This window comes from Triticum aestivum, chromosome 3D, assembly GCF_018294505.1.
Source record: "Triticum aestivum cultivar Chinese Spring chromosome 3D, IWGSC CS RefSeq v2.1, whole genome shotgun sequence".
Classification (NCBI taxonomy): Eukaryota; Viridiplantae; Streptophyta; class Magnoliopsida; order Poales; family Poaceae; genus Triticum; species Triticum aestivum.
In genome coordinates, this window is record NC_057802.1 from 333,144,444 (window position 1) to 333,163,283 (window position 18,840).

The window sequence follows — 18,840 nt, forward strand, 5'->3', positions numbered from 1 at the left end:
CTGCAGGCCCTTGATTTCATATCCAACGGCTGGAAAATCTACTGACCAGAGATGAAAAAGTCAGTCGACTAACGTGTAGCCTCACCCCGCACGTACACATGCACGCACGTGATACGTCTCCAACATATCTATAATTTTTTATTGTTCCATGCTATTATATTATCTGTTTTGGATGTTTAATGAGCTTTACTATGCACTTTTATATTATTTTTGGGACTAACCTATTAACCGAAGGCCCAGTGCAAATTGCTGTTTTTTTGCCTATGTCAGTGTTCCGCAGAAAAGGAATATCAGACGGAGTCCAAACGGAATGAAACCTTCGGGAGAGTTATTTTTGGAACAAACGCAATCCAGGAGACTTGGAGTGGAGGTCAAGAAAGAAACGAGGAAGCCACGAGGCAGGAGGGCGTGCCCCCACCCTCGTGGGCCCCTTGTGACTCCACCGACCTACTTATTTCGCCTATATATACTCATATACCCTGAAAACATCCGAGAGCACCAGGAAACCCTATTTCCATTGCCGCAACCTTCTGTACCCGTGAGATCCCATCTTGGGGCCTTTTCCGGTGCTCCGCCGGAGGGGGAATCGATCACGGAGGGCTTCTACATCAACACCATAGCCTCTCCGATGATGTGTGAGTAGTTTACCACAGACCTTCGGGTCCATAGTTATTAGCTAGATGGCTTCTTCTCTCTCTTTGGATCTCAATACAAAGTTCTCCTCGATCTTCTTGGAGATCTATTCGATGTAATTCTTTTGCCGTGTGTTTGTCGAGATCCGATGAATTGTGGGTTTATGATCAAGATTATCTATGAACAATATTTGATTCTTCTCTGAATTCTTTTATGCATGATTTAATTATCTTTGCAAGTCTCTTCGAATTATCAGTTTGGTTTGGCCTACTAGATTGATCTTTCTTGCAATGGGAGAAGTGCTTAGCTTTGGGTTCAATCTTGTGGTGTCCTTTCCCAGTGACAGAAGGGGCAGCTAGGAACGTATTGTATTGTTGCCATCGAGGATAAAAAGATGGGGTTTATATCATATTGCTTGAGTTTATCCCTCTACATCATGTCATCTTGCCTAATGCGGTACTCTGTTCTTATGAACTTAATACTCTAGATGCATGCTGGATAGCGGTCGATGTGTGGAGTAATAGTAGTAGATGTAGAATCATTTCGGTCTACTTGTCGCGGACGTGATGCCTATATACATGATCATGCCTAGATATTCTCATAACTATGTGCTTTTCTATCAATTGCTCGACAGTAATTCGTTCACCCACCATAAATTATGCTATCTTGAGAGAAGCCACTAGTGAAACCTATGGCCCCCGGGTCTATCTTCATCATATTATTTTCCTATCAATTTACTATTCCTTCCGTCTTTTATTTTGCAATCTTTACTTTCCAATCTATATCATAAAAATACCAAAAATATTTATCTTATTATCTCTATTAGATCTCACTTTTGCAAGTGGTCGTGAAGGGATTGACAACCCCTTTATCGTGTTGGTTGCAAGGTTCTTATTTGTTTGTGTAGGTACGAGGCGACCTGCGTTTAACCTCCTACTGGATTGATACCTTGGTTCTCAAAAACTGAGGGAAATTGTCGGCGTCCTGGGAACGGGGGTCCCCAGACTTGCCTGCATGCGGCCCATGGCGTGGCTAAGCCAGCAGGCCGTACGGCCCATCTTCATCAACAAGGCATCCAAGACCCTTGCGAGGGGCCAAGCCTCGTGAGGCGGACGACGCAAGACCTCCTCAGGAGTGGCCTAGTCAGGCAGGCTCACGAGGAGTGGAGATATCAAGGCGGGGCGAACCTCACGAGGCTCTCGTGGCGTGAGCCATGACGATCGACACCAGGCGGGCGCCAGCGCGCGTAGCGTCCTTGTTTCCTCTTTGGTGCTAAGGAGGCCAGTGCAGGCGAGGAGTACCGAGGCATCAGGCAAAGGTTGCTATATCGGTGCAACGAGACCAAGACCAGGAGGATGGCAAGACGGAGGTAATCATGGAGCCCAAGACGGCGTCACCACCAGAGCCTTTTGGAGGCGAAGACCACTTTTGTCAGGATAGCTTGTACTAGCTGTCCCCCTTCAAATTCGCCCACCGTTCTTGGCTCCCTTTCCGCTCAATATTTGGGAAGAGGACCAGGGCCTATATAAGTAGAGCTAGCCGCCACAGTAGGGGCATCGGATCGCATTTCGTCTCGGCTGGATCCCATCTGATCCGATCGAGCAGTCCACCCAGCTCTCACCCGCTAAGTCACCAAGCACAAGAACACCACAACCTCAGGAGGCTGTTCTTCCCTCTGTACTGTTCATCATCAGCCCAAGAGGCAATCCACCACCACCACACTGGAGTAGGGTATTACACCACAACGGTGGCCCGAACCAGTATAAATCCCGTGTCTCTTTGTGTTGTGAGTTCGTCGAGTTCGTCCGCGAGATCTTAGCGAGCTAGGGCGTAGATCGGTAGGAGGGAAAGACTTCGCGTGCACCCCAGTGTTCGAACCTTAAGGGTTTGATGGAACCCCACATCCGACATTTGGCGCGCCAGGTAGGGGTGTGCCGTAGCTTCCCTTCCATCAGTTCGTCGCTGCGTCATCTCCATGGCGGACGCTCGCCGTGCTCGAGCTGAGCGTCGGGCTGCCCTCACCACCCGCGTTGCTCAGATGGCCCCCGTCGGTGGGCCACCTCGCCGTTCTCCGTCTCCCGCCGCCAACGCTGCCACCGGCCCGGCGGGGAACGAGCAGCAAGCGTCCTCGCTGCATCCTTCGGTGCGGCAGGACGGCCGCACCGCCACTCCATCGCTGACCCCGGCCGGTTCCTCGTCTCACGCACGCCGCGCTCCCATGGAGGCACGGGCTGCCTCCTCGCCGCAAACGAACTCCTGCGCTATCGCCCAGTCGACGACCTCTACGAGGAGTGGCTCGACTGCGTCGCCAAGCTCGCCCGCGCCGTAGGGGGCTCCACGGCGCCATCCCTCTCTCTACCTCACCCTCTGCCAGCCACGGGCGATGAGGCTCATGGCACGCCTCCACCACCTCTGCCCCAAGACGGTGCCTTGGCACCAAGGCGCGCGGCCCCACGGCGTGATCCGCCACGCCCGGTGCCCGCGCGCGAAGAGAGAAGCTGCCAAGAAATCCCTCGGCCGCGAGAAGCTGCACCCGCGCTTCCCGCGCCGCCTCGTCAAGACCGTGCACCGCCCGCGGTGGCACCACGCGGACCTCATCAAGACCAAGCTCCACCTCCGAAGTGGGCCCCAGCAACCACGACCGGCTGCCGCGCCTTCACCCCTGAGCTGCGCAGCGTCGCCTGGCCAGGCAAGTTCAAGCCGGATATGCCTCCTCGCTACGACGGCACCGCCGACCCCGCGGAGTTTCTGCAGCTCTATGAGCTGAGCATCGAAGCGGCCAACGGCGATGAGAAAGTCATGGCGAACTGGTTTCCCATGGCTCTCAAGGATGGAGCCCGCTCCTGGCTCCTGAACCTGCAGCATGACTCGATCTCCTCCTGGGACGAGATGCGCGACCGCTTCATCGCCAACTTCCAGGGCACTCGCGACCGCCCTCGGGCCGCAGGTGACCTGCGCCGCATCAAGCAACAACCAGGAGAGACCCTCCAGAAGTACATCCAGCGCTTCAACAACACCCGCCTCAAGATCCCCAAGGTCACGGACGAGGCCATCATCTCCGTGTTCTCCGACGGCGTCCGTGATGTCAAGATGAAGGAAGATCTCGCTATCCACGAGGAGCTCTGCACATCTCAGGAGCTCTTCAACCTGGCGACCAAGTGCGCAAGAGCTGAGGAGGGGCGCCTCTCTCTCCTCGAGCTGCCAGCTGCAGGAGCGGAGGAGAAGAAGGCCAAGGCCAAGGACGTGAAGTGCAAGGAAGCAGCAGTGCTAGCAGCGGAGCCCGACACCAAGTAGGGCAGAGATCAGCCCGAGTCATCCAAGAACAGCCGATCGTTCTGCGCCTTCCACAACCTGAACACCCACAACACTAGCGACTGTCAAGAGCTCAGAGCCATACGAGAAGGACGCTTCGATCGACGCCCCGAGCGCAGCGACCGGGGCTACGGCCGTGGAGGAGGACGTGGAGGCGGACGCTGGGACGACCGTGGCCCGCGCCAGGAATGGCGCGACAGGCCTCGTGAGGACCGCTGGCAGGACCATCCTCGCAAGGGCGCCTGGAGGGGCCAGCCTCGTGAGGATCGCCCCTAAGGCAACGCCGATCTTCCCTCGCTGCCGCCACCAAGAAGGAATGACGACCACCATCAGGACGAGGGGGCTGGGGGCTTCCAGGAGCCGCGCACAATCGCATGCATCTTGGGCGGCGCCCAGGCCCCAGCCTCTCAGCGCATCTTCAAACAGTTCGCTCGCGAGGTGAATGCGGTGCTCCCCAAGCTCGAGGCCACGCGCCCGCTCAAGTGGTCCCAGCGCGCCATCACCTTCAACTCGGCAGATCAGCTCAAGTGCGCGGCCACCGCCGGCGCCCTCCCGATGTTGTGTTCCCCAGTCATCAGCAATGTGCAGGTTACCAAGACCCTCATCGACAGCAGCGCATGGCTCAACGTCCTGTCCGTCGACATGTTTGACAACCTCCAAGTGCCATATGAGCAGCTCCAGCCTACCAAACTTTTCTCAGGAGTGACCAACGGTTCCACCACACCGATAGGGCAGGTCCGCCTGCCTGTCACCTTCGAAGAGCGCAAGAATTACCGCACCGAGCTCATCGACTTCGACGTCGCGCACATCCGCCTGCCGTACAACGCCATCCTCGGGTATTCGGCCCTGGCCAAGTTCATGGCAGTCACCCATCACGGCTACAACATCCTCAAGATGCCAGGAAGCAGAGGAATCATCATGGTCCCATGTGAAGAGAGATATGCGGTGTGCTCCCTTGAGCGCGCCTTCCAAGCTGCAGCAATCGACGACCCCGACAGCAGAAGTGAGGGCCCTCCGGAGGCCATCCCCAAGAAGAAGCAGCTGCGCCGCGCAGGACCTCAGGAGGATGGCGACGCGGCAGGAGACTCATCAGGAGCAGCATCCGTCCCAGGGGCGCCTCCCTCCATCGCATAGGAAGGCGCGCCCGACGCCCTCCTCGGACAGGGCTCGGGGGCTCTCTTCTGGAGGGCCTCGGACCCTGCCAACCTCACGAGGGAGGCATTTGGGCACCACTTGGAGGCGTGCTTCGTGGCACGTGTCCCTCAGGAGATCACAGGGCAAGGAGTGCCCACCACTCAGGCGTTCATCACCAAGACCACTCAGGAACTGCAAGACGCAAGAGCCATGCGCGGCGACAGCCGCTCACGAGGCGCAGCTCCCCATCCTGGCGAGGATGCTGGGCTGCGTGTCTGCATCTACGTCCCCGGGCTCAACAGGGCCGCATCTCAAGAGCGCTTCTGGCCTTCGCGTGTGGGCCGCTGCGAGGGCCCGCCACACAGCTACGTTCGCATGCCCTTCGGCTTGCCGAGCGTGGCGTCAGCCTATCACCGCAACATGCGGCGTGTCCTGGCGGCTCAGGAGGCCAGGTACCACGCCGTCCTGGAGGAAATGGAGACGGTCTTCAGGGAACCTCCCGAGCCCCCAGAGCCTCCCGAGGCTCAGGGCTCCGGTGGCTCATGAAGAGTCACTCCTTCGACGCACGCCTTCAGCTGCACCAACTCTACTTCATCTACAGAACCAGGTGACATCTTCCAAGCTCGTTTAGCTAGGAGCGCCCCTTGGGCTGCATCATTCCCAGGCCACATGGGTCCGTCCCTATGGCATGTATCCCTTTGCTTATGTCTTTAGCTTACCTTGCTAGGGGCGCCCCTCGGGCTGCATCATCCCCAAGCCGCTCGGGCCGGACCCAGTGGCATGTATCTTCCTGCATTTACCTAAGTTGATCTGCTTTCCATGCTTAACCTGCCCACGGCTACCGCCTGCTCGATCATCGCCTCCCGTGGGGCCTTCTCACAGGCACGGCGCTGGTGCATGGGTCCGTCCCTGCCACGTCGACAAATCTGAGCGGCCGAGCTCTGGCTCGCGGCACGCCCTGCGCACGTCACCTCACCAGGCCCTCAGTGCCTTCACTTCATCCAGAGCAACCAGCGGCAGGCTGGCAGCTGTAACGGCAAACCATGTTCTTCTTGTGCCTGTTCACAGGGACCCCGTGGGGAGGATAGAAGGCGGTACCGCGAGTCTCCTTTTATCTCGTGCAATTCGCTTGCGCGTTAAAAGGGGGCTCCTGAGCATCACGACTCAGGAGCTCTTACTGGCTCTCCAGCCCTCACCCCCTGGCCTTGACCACGGCATCGCGACCTGGCATACCAGCGGCGGCTGAGCTCGCTCGAGGGCCGGGACCTGAGGACATAGAGCACTAAGGAGAGCATGGGGGAGGGAAACTCGTATGGGCCAGCCTAGCTATGCCGCACAAGTTGGCGCGCAGCCCTAGCACAACGTCAGGAATCGCCACGAAGTCAACAAGATAAGTCCCGCCCTCGGATCGGCTAAATGTTTGGGCCTGATGGTCACTCGTGCCTTGCCGCAACCCTGTTGCGGCCACGTCAACTCCCTTTCTCGCCTTACCATGGCTGCTTGAGAGCTAAGGGGGACCTCTTGAGCATCGCGCCTCAGGGGCTCTTACTGGACCTCGGGCCGCACACCTCCTGGCCTTGACCACGGCACGCGACCTGGCATACCAGCGACGGCTGTAGCCTGCCTGGGGACCGGGACCTGTCAGCGTAGAGCAACAAGCTATCGCGAGGAAAGAAAGGGGGGACCGAGCCTTAACGGGACATGCGTCCACCAAATTCTCATAACCGGGAAGATAAGCACAAAAGACATTACAGACCCTTACATGCCCCCACGGGGTAATTCATGATTCTTCACAGGGAACAAAAGCTAAAACTCAGGGGAATCCTATCTACACCCTCCCATGGCGGACGCCATCATCAACAGTGGGCCACGGGAGGCCGGTGCCAACCCCATCCAGATCAGCGGCGGCGACGGCCGGACGCTGCGGCTCTGCTCCAAGCGCGGCGAGAGCTCGGAGGCACGTAGCTGTCATCGCTCGTCTCCGGAGTCTCATAGAGCTCAGGAGAGCTGCTAGACTCCCAAGGGCTGCTGCTGCTGTAGTGGCCACGAGCGGAACGCGCGTCAGCCTCATGCTCCCCTCCGGAACAGCACTTCAGGCGGCGGCCCTCAGCATCGAAGACCTTGAAGAAGAGTGTGGAGACGCCATCGAACTCAAAGTGGATCGCGAGGGCACCCCTCGCACGGCAGACCCGCGCGATCTCGCCCCAGCCGTGAGTCATGAAGATCTTGCCGGTGGGGACCGCTTCGATCTCTGCTTCGGTCGCCGGGGCGCTACATTCGGCGTGCTGCAACCAGAGCTCGAGAGGCCCCCTCGGCAGCATCACGTCGGAGAAGAACCACGGGAAGCGGATCCAGGAGCTTGGAGGCATCGGCGCCCACAGCACCAACTCGCGTGAGGAGTCTGTGGCGTGGATTCCGGGGGCGACGGCACGCGTCGCCGTGGCTTGGCGACCCCGGACGCGGCGTGGGCGGTGCTGCTCGTCGCTCCGTCCTCCCGAGCCCTCGGCTCAGACGTACAAGGGTAGCGGGTACCCCAGAGGAGGCCGCTCACACCAAGGCCTCGTCACCACCTGCATCGCCGCTTCATCACGACGGTGGACCGACCTCTTCTTCGGCGGAAGTGGCCCCGGGTCGTCCCGGGGAGCCTTTCCCTTCTCTTCGGCAGAAAACCTTCTGATAGGCGCCATTGTTGTTAGCAGTGGAGCAAGGAGGAAGAAGCAAGCAAGCGAGGAAGAGATGGGTGACGGGGGCTCCGCCCCCTCCCCATTTATAGCAAGAGAAGGCCAACCGGTGCCTCCCACGATCGCAGGTAATGATGGTTTTCCTTGCATGTCGCAGGGACTTGTCAAGTCGAGCAGTTGTCGAGGCAGCATGGGGAAGCGGAGATGCCCACGTCCAATCAACCGCCACGCGTCAACCGAGGCCGCAGGCTTTTGGGGCCCGCGGTGCTCCGTGCTTGACCCTTGGCTTCGCCGCGAAGCCAAGCCCGAGCGCACCTTGGGCCCGGGGGCTACTGTCGGCGTCCTGGGAACGGGGGTCCCCAGACTTGCCTGCCTGCGGCCCACAGCGTGGCTAAGCCAGCAGGCCATATGGCCCATCTTCATCAACAAGGCATCCAAGACCCTCGCGAGGGGCCAAGCCTCGCGAGGCGGACGACGCAAGACCTCCTCAGGAGTGGCCTAGTCAGGCAGGCTCACGAGGAGTGGAGATATCAAGGCGGGGCGAACCTCACGAGGCTCTCATGACGTGAGCCATGACGATCGATACCAGGCGGGCGCCAGCGCGCGCAGCGTCCTTGTTTCCTCTTTTGTGCTAAGGAGGCCAGTGCAGGCGAGGAGTACCGAGGCATCAGGCAAAGGTTGCTATATCGGTGCAACGAGACCAAGACCAGGAGGACGGCAAGACGGAGGTCATCGTGGAGCCCAAGACGGCGTCACCACCAGAGCCTTTTGCAGGCGAAGACCACTTTTGTCAGGATAGCTTGTACTAGCTGCCCCCTTCAAATTCGCCTGCCGTTGTTGGTTCCCTTCCCGCTCAATATTTGGGAAGAGGACCAGGGCCTATATAAGTAGAGCTAGCCGCCACAGTAGGGGCATCGGATCGCATCTCGTCTCGGCTGGTTCCCATCTGATCCGATCGAGCAGTCCACCCAGCTCTCACCCGCTAAGTCACCAAGCACAAGAACACCACAACCTCAGGAGGCTGTTCTTCCCTCTGTACTGTTCATCATCAGCCCAAGAGGCAATCCACCACCACCACACTGGAGTAGGGTATTACACCACAACGGTGGCCCGAACCAGTATAAATCCCGTGTCTCTTTGTGTTGTGAGTTCGTCGAGTTCGTCCGCGAGATCTTAGCGAGCTAGGGCGTAGATCGGTAGGAGGGAAAGACTTCGTGCGCACCCTAGTGTTTGAACCTTAAGGGTTTGCCAGAACCCCACATCCGACAGAAATAGTTACGCTACTTTGCTACATCACCCTTTCCTCTTCAAGGGAAAACCAACGCATGCTCAAGAGGTAGCAAGAAGGATTTCTGGCGCCGTTGCCGGGGAGGCTTACGACAAGTCAAGACATACCAAGTACCCATCACAAACTCTTATCCCTCGCATTACATTATTTGCCATTTGCCTCTCGTTTTCCTCTCCCCCACTTCACCCTTAACGTTTTATTCGCCCTCTTTTTCTGTTCGCCTTTTTCCGCTTGCTTCTTGTGTTCTTGTGTGTTGGATTGTTTGTCACGATGGCTCAAGACAATACTAAATTGTGTGATTTTTCCGATACCAACAATAATGATTTTCTTAGCACTCCAATTGCTCCTCTTACCGATGCTGAATCTTGTGAAATTAATGCTGCTTTGCTGAATCTTGTCATGAAAGATCAATTCTCTAGCCTTCCTAGTGAAGATGCCGCTACTCATCTAAACAACTTTGTTGATTTGTGTGGTATGCAAAAGAATTAAGACGTGGATAATGATATTGTTAAATTGAAGCTATTTCCGTTTTCGCTTAGAGATCGTGCTAAAACTTGGTTTTCGTCTTTGCCTAAAAATAGTATTTATTCATGGAATAAGTGCAAAGATGCTTTTATCCCTAAGTATTTTCCTCCCGCTAAGATCATCTCTCTTAGAAACAATATTATGAATTTTAAGCAACTTGATCATGAGCATGTTGCACAATCTTGGGAGAGGATGAAATTAATGATACGTAATTGGCCTACACATGGATTAAATTTATGGATGATCATACAAAAAATTTATGCCGGATTGAATTTTGCTTCTAGAAACCTTTTAGATTCGGCCGCGGGAGGCACTTTTATGGAAATCACTTTAGGAGAAGCTACTAATCTCCTAGATAATATTATGGTTAATTATTCTCAATGGCACACCTAAAGATCTACTTGTAAAAAGGTTCATGTGATAGAAGAGATTAATGTTTTGAGTGGAAAGATGGATGAACTTATGAAATTGTTTGCTAATAAGAGTGCTCCTATTGATCCTAATGATATGCCTTTGTCCACTTTGATTGAGAATAATAATGAATCTATGGATGTTAATTTTGTTGGTAAGAACAATTTTGGTAACAACGCGTATAGAGAAAACTTTAATCCTAGGCCGTTTCCTAGTAATTCCTCTAATAATTATGGTAATTACTACAAAAACTCTTATGGAAATTTTAATAAGATGCCCTATGATTATGAGACTAGTATTAAAGAATTTATGATTTCCCAAAAGAATTTCAATGCTTTGCTTGAGGAAAAATTGCCTAAGATTGATGAGTTGGCTAGGAACGTGGATAGAATTTCTCTTGATGTTGATTCTTTAAAACTTAGATCTATTCCACCTAAGCACGATATCAATGAGTCTCTCAAATCTATGAGAATTTCCATTGATGAGTGCAAGGAAAGAACCGCTAGGATGCGTGCTAAGAAAGATTGCTTTGTAAAAGCATGTTCTTCTAGTTTTCATGATAATAGGGATGAAGATCTAAAAGTGATTGATGTGTCTCCTATTAAATCTTTGTTTTGCAATATGAATCTTGATAATTATGGGACTGGAGATGAGTCAACTTTAGTTAAAAGGCGTCCCAATGATTCGGAGTTTTTAGATCTTGATGCAAAAATTGGTAAAGTGGGATTGAAGAGGTCAAAACTTTACATAGAAATGAACCCACTATTTTGGATTTCAAGGAATTTAATTATGATAATTGTTCTTTGATAGATTGTATTTCCCTGTTGCAATCCGTGTTAAATTCTCCTCATGCTTATAGTCAAAATAAAGCTTTTACTAAACATATCGTTGATGCTTTAATACAATCCTATGAAGAAAAACTTGAATTGGAAGTTTCTATCCCTAGAAAACTTTATGATGAGTGGGAACCTACTATTAAAATTAAGATTAAAGATCATGAATGCCATGCTTTATGTGTTTTGGGTGCTAGTGTTTCCACGATTCCAAAAACTTTGTGTGATGTGATAGGTTTCCGTGAATTTGATGATTGTTCTTTAAATTTGCATCTTGCGGATTCCACCATTAAGAAACCTATGGGAAGAATTAATGATGTTCTTATTGTTTCAAATAGGAATTATGTGCCCGTAGATTTCATTGTTCTTGATATAGATTGCAATCCTACATGTCCATTTATTCTTGGTAGACCTTTCCTTAGAACGATTGGTGCAATTATTGATATGAAGGAAGGAAATATTAGATTCCAATTTCCGTTAAGGAAAGGCATGGAACACTTTCCTAGGAAGAAAATTAAATTACCTTATGAATCTATTATGAGAGCCACTTATGGATTGCATACCAAAGATGATAATACCTAGATCTATTCTTGCCTTTATGCCTAGCTAGGGGCGTTAAACGATAGCGCTTGTTAGGAGGCAACCCAATTTTATTTTTGTTCCTTGCTTTTTGGTTCTGTTTAGTAATAAATAATTCATCTAGCTTCTGTTAAGATGTGTTTTTATGTTTTAAATTAGTGTTTGTGCCAAGTAGAACCTTTGGGAAGACTTGGGTGAAGTCTTTATGATCTTGCTATAAAAAACAGAAACTTTAGCACTCACGAGATTAGCTGCCATTTTTTTACTGGAGAGTGCTTTTAGGTTGATTATTTTTGCATATGATTAATAGATAAATTCCTCACGTCCACCAATTTATTTCAGAATTTTTGGAGTTACAGAAGTATATGTTTGATCCAGATTACTACAGACTGTTCTGTTTTTTATAGATTCTGTTTTTTCGTGTGTTGTTTGCTTATTTTGATGAATCTATGGCTAGTATCGGGGGGTATGAACCATAGAGAAGTTGGAATACAGTAGGTTTAACACCAATATAAATAAATAATGAGTTCATTACAGTACCTTATGGTGGTGATTTGTTTTCTTATACTAACGGAGCTCATGAGATTTTCTGTTGAGGTTTTTGTTGTGAAGTTTTCAAGTTTTGGGTAAAGATTTGATGGATTATGGAATAAGTAGTGGCAAGAGCCTAAGCTTGGGGATGCCCAAGGCACCCCAAGGTAAAATTCAAGGACACCCAAAATCCTAAGCTTGGGGATGCCCCGGAAGGCATCCCCTCTTTCGTCTTCGTCTATCGGTAACTTTACTTGAGGCTATATTTTTATTCACCACATGATATGTGTTTTGCTTGGAGCGTCTTGTATGATTTGAGTCTTTGCTTTTTAGTTTACCACAATCATCCTTGCTGTACACACCTTTTGGAGAGACACACATGAATCGGAATTTATTAGAATACTCTATGTGCTTCACTTATATCTTTTGAGCTAGATAATTTTGCTCTAGTGCTTCACTTAAATCTTTTTAGAGCACGGTGGTGGTTTTATTTTATAGAAACTATTGATCTCTCATGCTTCACTTATATTATTTTGAGAGTCTTTTAGAACAGCATGGTAGTTTGCTTTGGCTATAAAATTAGTCCTAATATGATGAACATCCAAGATGGGTATAATAAAAACTATCATATAAAGTGCATCGAATACTATGAGAAGTTTGATACTTGATAATTGTTTTGAGATATGAAGATGGTGATATTAAAGTCATGCTAGTTGAGTAGTTGTGAATTTGAGAAATACTTGTTCTAAAGTTTGTGATTCCCGTAGCATGCACGTATGGTGAACCGTTATGTGATGAAGTCGGAGCATGATTTATTTATTGATTGTCTTCCTTATGAGTGGCGGTCGGGGACGAGCGATGGTCTTTTCCTACCAATCTACCCCCCTAGGAGCATGCGCGTAGTACTTTGTTTCGATAACTAATAGATTTTTGCAATAAGTATGTGAGTTCTTTATGACTAGTGTTGAGTCCATGGATTATACACACTCTCACCCTTCACCATTGCTAGCCTCTCTAATACCGCGCACCTTTCGCCGGTATCATACACCCACCATATATCTTCGTCAAAACAGCCACCATACCTACCTATTATGGCATTTCCATAGCCATTCAGAGATATATTGCCATGCAACTTACCACCGTTCCGTTTATTATGACACGCTTCATCATTGTCATATTGCTTTGCATGATCATGTAGTTGACATCGTATTTGTGGCAAAGCCACCTTTATAATTCTTTCATACATGTCACTCTTGATTCATTGCATATCCCGGTACACCGCCGGATGCATTCACATAGAGTCATATTTTGTTCTAGTAGTGAGTTGTAATTTTTGAGTTGTGAGTAAATAAAAGTGTGATGATCATCATTATTAGAGCATTGTCCCAAGTGAGGAAAGGATGATGGAGACTATGATTCCCCCACAAGTCGGGATAAGACTCCAGACAAAAAGAAAAAAAAGAAAAAAAAGAAGAGGCCATAAAAAAAGGAAGAGAAAAAGGCCCAAATAAAAAAATAAAAAAAGGATGAGAGAAAAAGAGAGAAGGGACAATGTTACTATCCTTTTACCACACTTGTGCTTCAAAGTAGCACCATGATCTTCATGATAGAGAGTCTCCTATGTTGTGACTTTCATATACTAGTGGGAATTTTACATTATAGAACTTGTCTTGTATATTCCAATGATGGGCTTCCTCAAAATGCCCTAGGTCTTCGTGAGCAAGCGAGTTGGATGCACACCTACTTAGTTTCTTTTGAGCTTTCATACACTTATAACTCTAGTGCATCCGTTGCATGGCAATCCCTACCCACTCCCATTGATATCTATTGATGGGCATCTCTATAGCCCGTTGATACGCGTAGTTGATGTGAGACTATCTTCTCCTTTTTGTCTTCTCCACAACCACCCTTCTATTCCACATATAGTGCTATGTCCATGGCTCACACTCATGTATTGCATGAAGATTGAAAAAGTTTGCGAACATCAAAAGTATGAAACAATTGCTTGGCTTGTCATCGGGGTTGTGCATGATTAAATACTTTGTGTGATGAAGATAGAGCATAGCCAGACTATATGATTTTGTAGGGATAACTTTCTTTGGCCATGTTATTTTGAGAAGACATGATTGCTTTGTTAGTATGCTTGAAGTATTATTATTTTTATGTCAATATTAAACTTTTGTCTTGAATCTTTCGGATCTGAACATTCATGCCACAATAAATAAAATTACATTGAAAAATATGCTAGGTAGCATTCCACATCAAAAATTCTGTTTTTATCATTTACCTACTCGAGGACGAGCATGAATTAAGCTTGGGGATGCTTGACACATCTCCAACGTATCTATAATTTTTTATTGTTCCATGCTATTATACTATCTGTTTTGGATGTTTAATGGGCTTTACTATGCACTTTTATATTATTTTTGGGACTAACCTATTAACCGAAGGCCCAGTGCAAATTGCTGTTTTTTTGCCTATGTCAGTGTTTCGCAGAAAAGGAATATCAGACGGAGTCCAAACGGAATGAAACCTTCGGGAGAGTTATTTTTGGAACAAACGCAATCCAGGAGACTTGGAGTGGAGGTCAAGAAAGAAACGAGGAAGCCACAAGGCAGGAGGGCGCGCCCCCACCCTCGTGGGCCCCTTGTGACTCCACCGACCTACTTATTTCGCCTATATATACTCATATACCCTGAAAACATCCGAGAGCACCAGGAAACCCTATTTCCATTGCCGCAACCTTCTGTACCCATGAGATCCCATCTTGGGGCCTTTTCCGGCGCTCCGCCGGAGGGGGAATCGATCACGGAGGGCTTCTACATCAACACCATAGCCTCTCCGATGATGTGTGAGTAGTTTACCACAGACCTTCGGGTCCATAGTTATTAGCTAGATGGCTTCTTCTCTCTCTTTGGATCTCAATACAAAGTTCTCCTCGATCTTCTTGGAGATCTATTCGATGTAATTCTTTCGCCGTGTGTTTGTCGAGATCCGATGAATTGTGGGTTTATGATCAAGATTATCTATGAACAATATTTGATTCTTCTCTGAATTCTTTTATGCATGATTTAATTATCTTTGCAAGTCTCTTCGAATTATCAGTTTGGTTTGGCCTACTAGATTGATCTTTCTTGCAATGGGAGAAGTGCTTAGCTTTGGGTTCAATCTTGCGGTGTCCTTTCCCAGTGACAGAAGGGGCAGCAAGGCACGTATTGTATTGTTGCCATCGAGGATAAAAAGATGGGGTTTATATCATATTGCTTGAGTTTATCCCTCTACATCATGTCATCTTACCTAATGCGGTACTCTGTTCTTATGAACTTAATACTCTAGATGCATGCTGGATAGCGGTTGATGTGTGGAGTAATAGTAGTAGATGTAGAATCGTTTCGGTCTACTTGTCGCGGACGTGATGCCTATATACATGATCATGCCTAGATATTCTCATTACTACTGGTGCGCCACTAGCACCACGCCATTAGAATTAAATAGTAATGGCGCACCCCTAGTGCGCCATTAGTATCTGGTATACTAATGGTGCACCACGCAGTGCGCCATTAGTATAGCCCACTGTGCGCCATTAGTATGCCTCCCAGGGGCCATATTTACCCATGTGCCTTGGCATACTAATGGCGCACAGGGGGGTGATGCGCCATTAGTGTCCTTTCTGCAGTGCGCCATTAGTGTGCTGAGTGGTGCGCCATTAGTATGAATATTAGGGATTTTTTTCTTTTCTGATATTTGCACAGGTTACAAAACATATTAATGCACATAATATAAAGAGCACAACATATAAACAACAGATTTATCAAATACAATAGAAGATTAGTCTCCGAATACAATTCATCATATTAGTCTCCGAATTTCAAATACCGAACAAAGTTATAACATTACAAGTCTCGAAACCGCGAGTAGCGAGTTTGTCGAAAGTAATACTAATCCTAACAAGTCCTACTAATCATCATCATACAACTTCTACTCGTTATTAATAACAAGTCATACGATCATCATCCTGATAGTCATCGAACCAACCCTACTTAATTGTTCTTAGCACATGATCATCAGTATTAGGCAGGACCTAAATACCCTATTTAAGGTAAAATAGCATAAAACAATATAGACCCTGACTCTCCATTATGGAGAATGGAGATCATCCTATCTCCAATTCTTGCGCGGCACTTCCTTTTGCTTCCAAGAATCTCCTTACGACTGTCCATACATTTTTTCCATTCTCTGATTAGCATGTCTCCACTTCTTGTAGAAGTTCGGTATGGACAGTTGAGATTCGTAGGATGACCTGGATATATGTTCAAAACACGAAGCTGCCATTCTGATACATCAAATGAGGCACACAATCATCTGGGATTCTCTGTTGAAAAACATAGTAATAACTTCATAGTTAGCAATGATGTACTAGTTTTAGAAGTATGCAAAAGATGCACGGATGTCGTAATAGTAAAAAATCTTACCAGGGTATCTCCATGGTAGTTATCGTAGTTCAACACATGCACTAGTGGCACGTATTGACCATAATGTTGAGGAGTTTGATTGTAGATATTGTAATTCTCAAGATCAGTACAAAATCCGACCAGATGATTTTTCTCCTGATAAGTTAACTCGGAGCCATCAGTGTAGTGGGTTTTGTCTACCATGTTCCGCACATTGTTTGAACAATCAAAATAAGTTGTCAATGGAAATAAGTTGTCAACTATTTTGAAATAAACAATATAAATTAGTTAATAATTAACTATGTTTGAGAAACTCACATAGCGGTATAACTGGAGGCGTATCAACAAGGACCCAAATGTCCATATTGTCTTGGTCGATGTCAGGATCACCAAGATCCATGGTGACAAGCATACCCTCATCAAAACCATACATCTTGCAAAATGCTTCCCAATTTTTGCAACCAAAATGGGTTACGCTCTCAGCATTATACAGATTTACTTCAAAATCCACATCATGATGTGTCCTTAGGTGAATTTTCTTCGTCTCAAAATTTTCATGGTCTTCAAAATCCATCCTCTCCAAGACATAGCGTCTTGCATGGCATGGGATAAACTATACTCGAATTGTAAAAGATGAAAATTACACGTTGAAATAGTTGAAGTCATGCTTAATTATGAAAAAAACACTTGTCGTCGTTGCGTACTGTTTTAACTTCGAAGGTCTCCTCGAGCTTAATGCTGAAGCGCCGATCATCGTCCAGGTGAGGCCTGTCGCACAGACATCGACCGTCGTGGCACCAGTCGCACTCCCCCGGGAGACTTTCGTCGTCCGATGACGACATTTCCTATGTTCATAATTCAAAACTACATCATCTCTGTTGGGTCCAATAAGATAATCCACAGTGTGGTGAAAACACGCCCTTCGAACTGGTTTGAGCAATTGGTGAATGGAGATGGTCTAAGATTTTCAGTAGTAAGAAGTGAAGTGGTAATTTTGAGAGCAAATGGTTAGGATGAGTGGTTCCTCTTTCCTGTTTAGCTTTACAATAGAATATTGTTAGTCATGCACACTTGTGCATTTTCAGCTAGGCCTAGTGGAGTTGGCCTAAAAACATTTCTTTCTTTAAGCCTGCTACATCCATCTCAAGTATTTATGGTCAAGGGTTAGCAGGGCCATCCAAATAGAATATGTGGTATGGGTTTTTTAGTAGGTCATCCTACCAGATTAGGGTTTTCGATGACGAGCAACTGACATTAGTAATAACTATGAGTAGATATCACACTTCTATATGTATAACACAAGAGGCAGTTGATCCTACTTAATTAAGTACTAAGATACCCCGGCCCATGCATTAGTCGCAAGTGCCCCATATGTCCTATTTTTAGCAAAGTCATGCTAAAATTCACGGAAAATTTCAGCATGACCTTTGCTGAAAATAGGACATACGGAGTACCCGAATTTGCCGGAACGGAAGTTAATCGACATTTCGGCAAACTCAAGGGCCTCTCGGGGTACAGCAGCAGCATCACAAGTAGTACCAATGAACATATAGTCGAGCACATTATGAATTTTGATAAATGACAACAAGTTAACTCATTCTGAACATATAGTACCAATGAACATATAGTCCAGAACATATAGTCCAGCAGCAGCATCTATTTACCCACTTGATTTACCGGTCTTGAAGAAAGAGATACTTGTATGCCAAAACATATGCTTAGTCCGGATGCCTTAAATCTTAACCACATTTTGCTATTGCTAATTTCTAGAAGTGAGCTCTGACAGCTTTCTATAATAAATTAGTCAAGATAAGTTCCTAAGCTCCTGATATGACAAAACTAGCGTACATATACCAATAAATGCAATTTGCAACAAATTGTTGTACAACAATATATCTTCTAGCCATGAAACCCTACCCTGATTCTCCTTTCTTCCTCTTGCCGAAGAGAAGTTGGCTGTAGAGGATGGTCCAACTCAGATCAGCCTGCAGAAGTTCATTGTATAATTCTGTTTAGTTCCAAGCAGTAGTTCAAGAAGTGCAAATTGCAGAAGTTTGAGAAAGCACTAACTGGAAAGTCTGGTGTTTCCTTGAAAACATGAAAGGGCCTGACTATGCATACAATTTTGCAACAAGACATCCACCATACAATTTTTATTAAAGGAAAAGACTTAAGTTAACTTTAATTAAAGTTTCAGTTAAAGTTTAAATTAAAGTTTCAGTTAAAGTTTTAGTTGATTTTAAAGTTAAATATGGAGGGCACAAGACAAACTACTGAAAAGGTTTGCAGCTACAGTTTAAAATTTCTACTTACAAGGTTATATCTGAAAACAGCACTAAATAGACATTTTAAATATATTTCAGTGATAATATGATCATTTCCTTAATCCTACAAACAATGGTAGCCACCCTCTGGTACTCATGCCTGCATATCATAACAACAGCTTCACTGCAGGAAAACAT